General features: G+C 50.9%; 1 long non-coding RNA gene across 1 annotated transcript; it reads left to right on the forward strand.

Annotated features, from left to right (window-relative positions):
* Positions 1-744: 744 nt before the first annotated feature.
* Positions 745-10344, forward strand: LOC142021753 (uncharacterized). The gene is made up of 3 exons (XR_012647771.1): positions 745-841; positions 1148-1329; positions 9976-10344. It is a non-coding gene; the product is annotated as an uncharacterized LOC142021753 (long non-coding RNA).
* The last annotated feature ends 1228 nt before the right edge of the window (positions 10345-11572 follow it).

Genomic DNA, 11572 nt, shown 5'->3' on the forward strand with positions numbered 1-11572 from the left:
GTTGTTTGCAATGCAGACTGTGAGTGTTTGGGTTATAGGTGCAACAAGCCTCTTTGTAGTTGTAGCCCTACAGCAGAAATGGGAGGGGCAAGGCCTGCAGTGTGTTAGATGTGAGAAGACTAGGTTATGGGACATTGCAGACTCCTATGGTAACTCGTCATTCCCCCTTGCCCCCACTGGCACCTTGTGGATTTAATAGGAAGGGACAAGAAGTCAACCATTTAATCCTTTCATGCGATGGAAAGAGAATGAGAACATGCGAGTATCATTGATGCGAGGAAGGCCATTCAGCTGGGAGTGGAGCAGCTGCCAGTATCACTGAGAAGTGTTTGGTTTGGAAAGGGCTTTCCTCACAACCCACCTACCTCTGATTGGAATACCCAGTTAACTTAAGTAGGGTTTGTAGGCAGAGCTTCCCATCTATCAGGAATGGTTAAGTGGAGGTCAAGATCCCCATTTCCTGGTGCTGCTTATTTCTCTTGGCAGAACTGGAAGGTCCTCAGCAAATGGCTAGCTCCAGGTGGAGTCCAGATAGGGTGTTGCTTCCATTCCTCCATATATTTTTCTGTTTTTTACCATGTTGGGGTCTCTGTTCATGGACTGGATCTGATATAGATGGGAGAGGGAGTGGGGGATGAAAGCAAGATTTCAGACACTAGTAGAGCTTAGGGTAGTGATGGCTTATTTTGTGTGTGTGTGTGTGTGTGTGTGTGTGTGTGTTTTTTTGTTTTTCTGATCTCCTAGCAGGAAAATCATCTAGGAGCCCTGGGAAGGGGTGAAGGTGGAAAAAGTGCATCTGAGTGCCTAGACATCATTCTTTGTGCCTTCTGCATACCTTCTTGTGAGTAAGCTGTCATTTTCTAAATTCCTTATCTGTACTCTAGTGTAAGTTTTGTCACAGTATACGAGCGTCCTGACTGGGGAAAGGGCCCTGTGAAGTTGAGCCTGGGGAAGGAACTAAAATCTTCTGTGCATAGTGACTACTTTGGATGTATGTACAATGGGTGTCTTTCTAATTGTGGTGCTACAGTGGTAATGGGAGGGGGTGGCATAGTCCTGTGATGTTAAGAAAAAGAGGAAGTTGTTACACGACACTGCTGCCCGATAGCTTAACGTTTTTTTCTCTTTTTCTGTGTGGACTTTCAAGGGAAAAGAAGTCAACCATCAATCTACTCCTGTCACGTGATGGGAAGCAAGTGAGATCAGTGGCTGTGTGCATATTATCAATGCTAAGCAAGAGCTGCCCAGCTGGGAGTGGAACAGCTGCCATTTGTCACTGAGAAGTGTCTAGTTTGGCACGGGCTGTCCTCACGGCCCACCTGATTCCATGTAAGGATGTCTCCACAGCTAGGGAGATTATGTAAACGTAGGCTCCGTATTAGGAGCAGTGGTTTTGAGGGAGGCAAGGTTCCCATTTTCAGTGGCAGCTTATTTCTTTAGGCAGAAGTGAAGTGTTATCCTCAGCAGATAATTGAATCCAGAACGATGACTCCAGATGGCGAGTTCGTTGCCATGGTCCCATGTTTCTCTGTCTTTCCCTCCTATTTTTCCCTCTCTTTCATTGTGTTGGCCAACACCCTCCTCTTCTTCCTCGCTGTCTTTTTCTCCTGGACTACTTTGTTTGTCTGCTTCTAGGGGATACGGTGGATATTCTAGGTGTGCATCCCCACAGCACGGTCTCGGGATCCAGCAGGAAGTAGGAAGGAAGATAAATTGTGGCGGATGGGGGAGGCAAGAGGGGGGCTCTGTTGTCATTGACTTAGCCTCTGTTCATTGTGTGGGGCCAGTTATAAATGGGAGAGGGAATCGGAGATGAAGTCAAGATGATATATACCTCATGGAGCTTAATGTGGTGACGTGTCAGGCTGAACTTTTTCTATGCATGCAGAGGAATCATTCAGGAGACCCAACCAGAGTAGGTATTCTGCTTCACAGTGTAACTGAGGAGTGCTCTGGTGGAAAATATATGAGCTGCTGTGACATGATCTCTATCCAGCATCCCTGTGATAAGGTGCTTGTACTGTGTGGCGTCCCTGTCCTCTAATGAACGTTCTGCTCTCCTGGGTGGCTGAGTCACATCTGACTACAAATGGAGTGCAAGGCTTTGTGACTCCACACTGTATCATATGCATAAATATGCAGTATAGTGTGGTGCCGTACAACTGTTTAGGGGGAGGCTTTGAGTGAAACACAGTGTGCTCAGCTGGCTGGGGGAATTGTTTGGGTGAGATGTAAAGTAAGTGTGTAGTAGGCAAGGGCACAAATCCTAGCTTGAAGGAAGGGATTGAGTGATGCTTGGAATGACTATGGGGGTGTTTGTGACCATGAAGTTGTTGGGGGTGACAATGCACCAGCAGCCAGCGGCGGGTTTTGGCTTGATGCGCTCTGTGAATGATTCAGTTGCCCTGCTAGGCCAGAAAGGAGTTGAAACACAGTGCTCAGTAGCTAACAGGGGAAGAATTGGGATGATGTATGCACACACACAATGATTGGGTGGGAGGAGAGGAGGGGAATGCTATAGCAGTATCTCAGATAAGGGGTGGGGTAATGTACACAATATTTACATGAGCGTTTGGTATATATAAGTAGAAAGTCTCAGTAATGAGAAAGAGGAGCGGAGGCAACCTGGGAACATGAAGGCCAGTAGGCCTCCTGCTGTGGCAGGCTGGAGTCCGTGAGAGGGGAAGAGAAGGTGCTAAGTACCCTATTAACAGCTCAAAGACTCACCGCGATGTCCTCTTCAGGATTCAAGAAGTGTGAGTCGTGCCGCGAAGCTATGCCAGCCTCTGATGGGCACAGTCAATGTATTAGGTGCCTGGGGGAATCACACGTCACCCAGAAATGCTCCTTCTGTGCAAAGCTCATGGCCAGAGCCAGAAAGGATAGAGAAATGCGGCTGAAAATGCTGCTGTTTGATAAGGCCCTCCAGCCAGACGTACCGGAGAGGCCTCAACCGGAGGTACCCACAGGGCTCCATAAAAGGAAGGCGGCATCCCTCACCCCCTCGGTGCAGAAACAGAGGAAGCTCTCTCCAGCCCGATCCCTGCTGGCGGTCACAGCGAGCAGGACGGGCGTAGCACACAGCCCCCAGCCACAGTCACAAGCAAGTGGCAGCGCAGCAGCGCACGTGGCAGAGGCTGAGCCTCCGATTACTAAACAGCTGGCCCACGCATTCAGAGCGGCGGCCAGGCAAGCGCTGGAACTGGCGGCACCGCCGCAAGTGGCACAGACCCCCGTGGCACCAACGGTGCAGGACCAACAGGCACGTAGCCTGCAGGCACTGGAGGAGACCACCCGCGCAGCACTGCAGATGAGCTTGCCGAGCGCGGCGCCGAGAGCGGGGCCGAGATCCCCGGCACGGGAAGGGGCGGAGCCAGCCCTGCAGGGGAGGGGAAAGGCAGCAGCGAAAACCCTGCACCGCAGCCCTCCTCTGGACAGGGCTGCAGGACTGCTGTCAACAAGTCCTCCCCTTATGCTGCGTACACCAACCAGGAGACATGGGTCTCCCCCAGCCTACCCAGAGCCTCCTTCCCTGTTCCTCCAACCAGCATCACCATGGCTTGGGCCACCCTCACCTCTTCTGGGATTTGACCCTCTACCACAAACCAGTTTCACCATTGTCTCAATCATCCAGACGATCTCGCTCCCCCAGACATAGGGGGTATGCACCTCGAGAGTGGTCCAGGTCTCCATCCCAAGAACCATGCCTGTGTTGCCATGGTCATCCTTCTCACGCTGGGCATAGACATCACAGGCATACACCCAGGGGCAGGTCCCCCTTGACCGCCCAGTACCCCCGTGGGCACTCACGGATGGGGACGGAAACACAGCTGTCTCAAGGGGAGCTGATTTTGGAACCCCGAGATTTTCCCCCTCAAGCCTCTAGTGAGAGGGTGTACCACCGGCAGCAGGACCCTGAGAGTTCAAGGGAGGTCTATCCTAGTGGTTCCTCCTTGTCTTCCCCTGACGAGGCTACGGCCCCCGGGGATGTTGCCCCCCCCGGACGACCTCAAACAGTTTCAGGAGCTGTTTAAAAGGGTGGCTTCCACGCAAGGCATCCAAACAGCAGAGGTGCAGGAGAAGCACCACAAGCTCCTGAAAAACCTGAGGCCTCCGGCCTCGTCCAAAATCGCTATCCCACTCGATGAAGCAATCATGGAGTCTGGTACTACCATATGGCAGACCCTGGCTTCCGCTCCACCTATAAACAAGAGGGGGGATAAGAAATACTTCGTCCTGGCGAAGGGCATGGAGTTCCTGTTTAGTCACCCACAACCAAATTCTCTGGTGGTAGAATCGTCTCAGCAGAGATCGAATACTTCCCAGTACAAAGCGGGGGGAACGGATAGAGATGCCAAGAAGCTAGAGCTATTTGGCAGAAAGGTATACTCCTCCTCCACCCTGCTGCTGAGAATGGCTAATTATGCAGCACATCTAGCAAACCACAATTTCGACAATTACTCCAGGCTTACTTCTCTCATGGATTCACTTCCAGAAGATAAGAAGCCGGTGCTGAAGGCCATCATGCAAGAGGGCTATGCAGCTTCCGGAACGGGAGTCCAGATCGCCCTGGACGTAGCGGACAGGGCGGCACGCTGAACGGCTACGGCAGTGGTCATGTGCAGGGAATCCTGGCTCCAGACATCGGGTATCCCGAGGGATCTGCAGGCAAAAATTGTCGATCTCCCTTTCGACACGCAGAAGTTGTTTGCAGAGTCAACTGATTTGGTCTTTCATTCCAGTAAAGACTCAAGAGCCACACTCAGAACCCTGGGTATTTATACCCCTCCATACAGAAAGAAAAGGTATTACCCTCAACAACGGCGATACCCGTACCAACCTCAGCGTGCTCAGTACCAACGGGGCTATGACCAAGGGCAGCATCAACAGCAACAACAGTATAGAACTCCTAGGCGATGTTCCCAGCAAGGCTGAGCATCCTCGGGGCAGGCCCAAAGGCAACAGGTTTGACGGACAGGTCGAGGGCTGCACCATTACTACCATCGCGCAATGTCATCCACAATTAATGTTTCATCATCGCCTCCGACCGTTCCACTCACAATGGCAAAAGATCACCACAGACAAGTGGGTACTAGAGATCATAGCCACAGGTTACGTGATCCCCTTTCAGTCGCTCCCACCGCCAAGACCTCCACCCAGGCCTCATCTCAGGGATGCCTCCCACGAGGCGAAACTCAAGCACGAGGTGGACCACCTGATGCTTATGGGGCGGTCGAAGGAGTACCAGAGCGACTTCAGGGGAAAGGGTTTTATTCACGATACTTCCTCACAGAGAAGAAAACAGGAGGCTGGAGGCCCATCTTAGATCTTTGAGGCCTCAACCGGTATTTGCGCAAACAACGCTTTTGGATGATCACAGTCGCCTCCATACTCACGGCACTGGACGATGGAGATTGGTTTGCAGCCCTTGACTTACAAGATGCGTATTTTCATGTAACGATCCACCCGGCTCACAGACGTTTTCTCCGGTTTATGGTCGGCAAAGAACATTTCCAATACAAGGTTCTGCCGTTCGGCCTCTCCTCGGCCCCCAGAGTCTTTACCAAGACCCTGGCAGTGGTGTCAGCCTACCTGCACAGACAGGGGGTATTTATATTCCCATATCTGGACGACTGCCTACTGAAAGGGGCCTCGAAGGTGGAGGTACTACGCATGATACGCGTAACAGCAAACACGTTTTCTTCGCTGGGTCTGGTCAAAGATCGACCCCACACAGAACATAGAATTCATAGGGGCAAGCATAAATTCTATCACAGCAAGGGTTTATCTACCCGACGCTCGCTTTCGCGCCATCGGTTCCCTGGTACAACTCATTACATACAGCCCCACGGTGCCAGTTTTAACGTGCTTGCAGCTGCTTGGCCACATGGCAGCAGCAACGTTCGTGGTACAGAACGCCAGGTTGCATATGCGCAACCTACAACATTGGCTGGCGAGCGTTTACAAGCCGGCATCCCATACCGTCCGCAGGGTGGTGTCACCCACGACAGAGGTGTGCAGATCCCTGCAATGGTGGGTAAACCCCAAGAATATGCTAACAGGGGTACCCTTCCACCAACCAGAAATCTCTATTTTTCTCACCACCGACGCCTCCCACATAGGGTGGGGAGCACATATTGGCGAAAAGGTGACGCAAGAACTGTGGTCCCCTACGGAACAGTCACTGCATATAAATATACTGGAGCTCAGAGCGGTGTTCAACGCCTGCAAACACTTTCAAGACCACATACAAGGCAAGGTAGTCGGGATCAATACAGACAATATCTCCACCATGTTTTATATAAATCGACAAGGTGGAGCTCGATCCCGTGCCTTATGTGCGGAAACAGTCCGGCTGTGGAACTGGTGCATCGCCAACAATATAACGTTGAAAGCCTCGTACTTACCCGGCGCTCACAACGTGAAGGCAGCCCAGCTGAGCAGGCACTTCGCACTCACACACGAGTGGCAGATCTGCTCCAATCTGCTACGACCGATTTTTCATGCATGGGGGTTTCCCCAGATAGACCTGTTTGCCACTCAGCACAACAAGAAGTGCCCCCAATACTGCTCCAGGGCAGGACTGGGGCGGGGGTCCCTGGGGGACGCGTTCGCGATTTCGTGGAAGGGCCCACTGCTTTACACGTTTCCCCCCATGGTGCTCATGCACAATGTCCTGCAGAAAGCCAGGAGGGAGAGAGCCCGCATGATCCTAGTGGTCCCCACATGGGATCGACAGCAATGGTTCCCCTTGCTTCTCCGCATGTCGGATCGTCCACCGCTTCCCCTTCCGGTAGCGCCGGACCTGCTTACGCAGGCCCAGGGGTCCATAGTGCATCCACACCCCCAAGGCCTGCGCCTGCAAGCATGGTTAATCCATGGCTCAGCTCCCTAGAAAGTACACGTATGGAGGGAGTACAACAAGTCCTGGAAAGTAGCCGAAGGATATCCACCAGGAAGACCTACAAACAGAAATGGACTCGATTCACTGCATGGTGTTCCACCAAGCAGTTAGCTCACCTTGAAGTGCCTATACCTGTCATACTAGAATACTTACTGGACCTCAAGAGAGGCGGGCTCTCCCTCTCTTCATTGAAGGTCCATATCGCTGCTATATTGGCTTTTCGGCATGAAGACGAAGGGCCCACGGTGTTTGTCCATCCTATTGTTACCAGGTTCCTGAAGGGGCTGGTAAACCTGTACCCCCCTCGGAAACCGCTTCCACCATCGTGGAGCTTGGACCTGGTGCTCAGCGCGCTAACGGGACCACCGTTTGAACCCTTAGCCACGGTTTCCCTCCGTCTCCTTACGATAAAGACAACCTTCCTTCTTGCAATCATGTCAGCTTGCAGGGTGAGGGAGCTCGCAGCAGTTATGGCAACGCTGCCCTGCACGGTATTCTCAAAGGAGGCGGTAACCTTATGGCTGCACCCAGCCTTTGTTCCGAAAGTTTCTTCAGAGTTCCATCTTAACGAACCTATAGTTTTACCCGAAGCCTCATAGCTCCAACAAGGAGGCACGCCTGCACCTCCTGGATGTGAGGAGGGCATTGTCCTTCTACATAGACAGAACTAAGTCCTTCCGGAAAACAGACAGACTCTTAGTCTCTCTCAGCTCCCAGGTCAAAAGGAGAGGGTCTCTCTTCACAGAGAATCTCGAAGCATATTGTGTCCTGCATAAAGATGTGCTATGAACTTCGAAAGACTCCTTTACTGGCCCTGCCTAGGGCTCATTCCACCCGGGCGGTGGCGGCATCAACAGCCTTTTTCAAGGGCATCGCGCTAAAAGACATCCTGCAGAGCGGCGACCTGGTCATCCTATGACACCTTTGCCAAGCATTATGCCCTACAACGGGTATTCCAAGAGGATACCCGCCTCTCAACAGCGGTCCTTTCGGGGGCAAGCTGCACATAACCCGATTACCCACCTCCTTTCTTGGGTTACTGCTGGGTAGTCACCTATTGTGGAGCACCCACGGGGACACTCGAGGAAGAAAGAGAAGTTACTCACCGTAGTAACGATGGTTCTTTGAGATGTGTCCCCGTGGGTGCTCCACCACCCGCCCATCCTCCCCGCTTTGGATCTCTGTTTGGTGTTTTTCAGGAGCATCTGAGGCGGTTGGTCAAGGAACTGGCGGGGACCGGATCGCACACGTGGCCGGGAGTGCGCAGGGGAGCGGTGCGTGCTGGCGCATGCGCGGTCTGGCAGAAACTGCTGGAAAGATCCGATCTGCGGCGCCATGGCGAGCCCGACACCTATCATGGAGCACCCACGGGGACACATCTCGAAGAACCATCGTTACTACGGTGAGTAACTTCTCTTTGGTAGAAGGGTGCGGATGATGGACCAACTTAGTGGGGAAAGAGTTCAGCGGTGCACCATCGCTGTTGGAAAAAGGATTTTCGTGATACGTATTAAGCTGTTGGAGGAAAGATTTGGGTAATGTGCTGTCCAGCATCGGGGGAAAGATTTTGCTGAGGCGCATGCCGACAGTGGGGAAGAATTTGGGCGATGTACATTAGGTCGTTGGGGGAAGGATTTGGATGATGCACATCCCCCCCCCCCCCACACACACACAATGGGAAAGGATTTAGGCGATGCACAGTCGGTCATTGGGGGAAGGATGTGGGTGATGCATATTTTCCTCCCGTGGGAAATGGAATGTCGTGATGCACGTTTGCCCGTCGGGGGAAGGATTTATATAATGCACACTCGACCGTCGGGGGCAGGGCTTGGGTGGTGTATATTTCTCTGATTTCCTTGGGATGAAATTTAGAAGACGTACGGTCGGCCGTCAGGGGAAGGATTGAGGTGAGGCACCCTTTTCCCTTCTATTGCGGATGGATTCGGGTGATACACACTAGGTCGTTGGGGGAAGGATTTGCGTCATGCGTATTTCCCCTTCCGTTGGGAAGGATTTGGGTAATGCACAGTTCCCCTTCCTTGGGGAAGGATTTGGGTGGTGCACGCTCGGCCATCGGGGGAAGGTTTTGAGCGACGTACAGTGGTGATGGGTGAGGCGCAATCTCATCGTTAGCTCGGGGATTGGTTTTTGTGACGCACAGAACGCGCGGTTGGGTTTGGCGGATGGAGTAGTGGAAAAGGTTCGAGTCACTCATTGACTCTAGGTGAGAGAAGACATGGAGAGGGTTGGGCGATGCAGCTAGTCGTCTGGCTTTGAGCTCGGGCTCGGGGCTGCCTGGCTGGGGGGCGGGATTGAGCGGGGACAGCGCGCAGAGGCGTAGCGTGTCCTGAGCTCCTTCGTCGGGATGGAGTAGGGGTAGGGCAGGAAGAAGCATTGTAGGACTCTGTCACGTAGTATTGTGCAGTCACAGGTTTAAGGTCAAATATCATACTTAGGTGAGCTCATAGCGAGTAGAGTGGAAATTGCTGTCATTCAGTAGTTGAGTCTTGGTTTCCTGGCCTACTTTAAGCAATTAGATGACTCGTAGAGTGATATGTGTTTGCAATGGAGGTGACAGCCTCAATGTGCCCTTGGGAAAGGAGTTTGGAGAGAGGGTTGGTATGCGTTCTGAGAAGGGGGCGGGTTTTGGGTGAACGGATCAGGGTAGGCAGTCCTCAGTGCTTCTTGGATAATAGCACACTTCTCTTCTCTGAGTATTGGTTGTGGCTTGTAGCACAGTGCTCCAGGGGAGATTTAAAGGGCCTGGATCTGCAGATGCTGGCACCATCACAGTGGCCTGGAGCCCCAGACCCTTTTGAATGTCAGTTGCTTCTTCTGTCCCCTGTGGAGATGTGTGGAATAATTTCACTTTAAAGCTGCTCCACTAGCCAGAACTGTATTTTTTGTCTCTGAGCTGACTCTTACTGTATTGATGGTGATTGCAGAGATGTGTGTCTTGCTGGGATCAATGAGAAAGTGATTAGATATGCTGCAAAATGCGCTTGTTAGTGAAGTCTTTCAAAGTTGGGGTGGAATTTAACAACTCCTTTTCTGGGCATTGTGTTTTACAGCTGACTTCTTGAGGCAAGGGGAGTGCTGAGTAACAGAAACAGAACACAAGATGTCAGTGCTCCTATGATAATGATCACGAAGGAGGAATCTAACATGTTTGAGTTTTTAATCAAGCTGCTGAGTGAGCAGATTTGGGCTACACCTCTTGTGCAGCACCTGTGCAATCTTTTGTCCAGCAAGCCCCCCTCACAACCACACTTTCCTTTTCATTTGCTGGGAATCCTCAGTTACTGATGCACACTGCTGCAACTTTGAGTATGGTAGTAAACCTCCTCACAATTTTGAGCTTTTATTCTTTCCATGAGCTTCCCCTTCCAGAAATGATAGGGTTGTTGTGTGTTTCACTGTAATTTGTGTTAATCAATAAAGGCAAGCATTTTTATTGGTATAACAATTTTATTTTCTGTTCCATAAACAGCAGTCTTTGATCTCAGTTACAGTCTGTTCAAGCATTTTCTTGCTTCAGTGTGTGTTATATAGGATGCAAGATGTTTAACCAACAAATCTGGCCTGGTGTCTTCATACGTTATCTGATTGTGTGGTCAGTGGGAGTGCTCCAGGAGTGTGTGTTGCTGGCTACCTGGGCTGAGACAGAGTAGCACATAGGAGTACATGGATGGTGGTGAACCACTGAAACTGACAGACTACCACATTAGTCATGAGATATGTTGACAGTTATTGGCATTGCCAAACTGCAATATAATAGTCTATTATGGGTGCTGCTTTATTGTGGGTTAGATCATTTTAGCAACATTGTTTACCAAAAATTAGTGAATCATCACTTTTGACAGTGCAGCTAAAGGATTCTTATTTTCAAATTTGTGTTTTTAATGATAACTTCTGTGTCTACCTGTGTGTGGATATAGGAGCTGCTCAGGCTAGGCTCAATATTCAGAGGGTTCCTTTCCATCAATGAAACACAATCTGCTGAAGTTCCACCACTGTAACCTGGGATATGTACTCACTACCCTGCATATCTGACAATCACTGTTTCCTCCCAAGTGTAGACTCTGAGTTTAGCAAACAAACTTTTAATAACAGCTAGGAAGTCCGTTGATGTTGGGAGACCACCAACTGTGTTCGTAGACATAAATGCTGGAGTCCCAGTTTCTGCCTTTGAACAGTTTGTCTCTTTGTCCAAGATAAGTAGTAAAGAGGTATGTCACTTATTGTTATGGAATTGCTCACTGGCCACCACAACAGGGCTAGGTCCGACTCTAGGATCCTGCAAATACTACATTAAGGGCCCAATCCAAAACACAGGTTTATTGATGTACAGAAGTACAGCTCGAGCTGGGTGCCTCCAGGGAGGGACCCTGCCTTGCAGAAACCATTAACAATTATACCTCCACAGTTTGTAACACCGCCCATGCCCCTGCCCAGAGTCCAATCCCCTAATTTGAGTAGGGCTCTTCACTCTTCCTAATTGGATGGATCCAGGTGCTGGGAAGATGATCTTGCTGTAGATGCCCGATCATCTTCAAGCAATTGTTTTCCAAACTCCTTGCATTCCTCTCTCATTGCTGTCTTTTCAAACTCCTTTTCTGCTCATCAAGAACCAGTTTCTACTGGTTTTGCAGCTGCCTCCCTATTATT

The sequence above is a fragment of the Carettochelys insculpta genome, chromosome 16 (genome assembly GCF_033958435.1).
Source record: "Carettochelys insculpta isolate YL-2023 chromosome 16, ASM3395843v1, whole genome shotgun sequence".
Taxonomy (NCBI): domain Eukaryota; kingdom Metazoa; phylum Chordata; order Testudines; family Carettochelyidae; genus Carettochelys; species Carettochelys insculpta.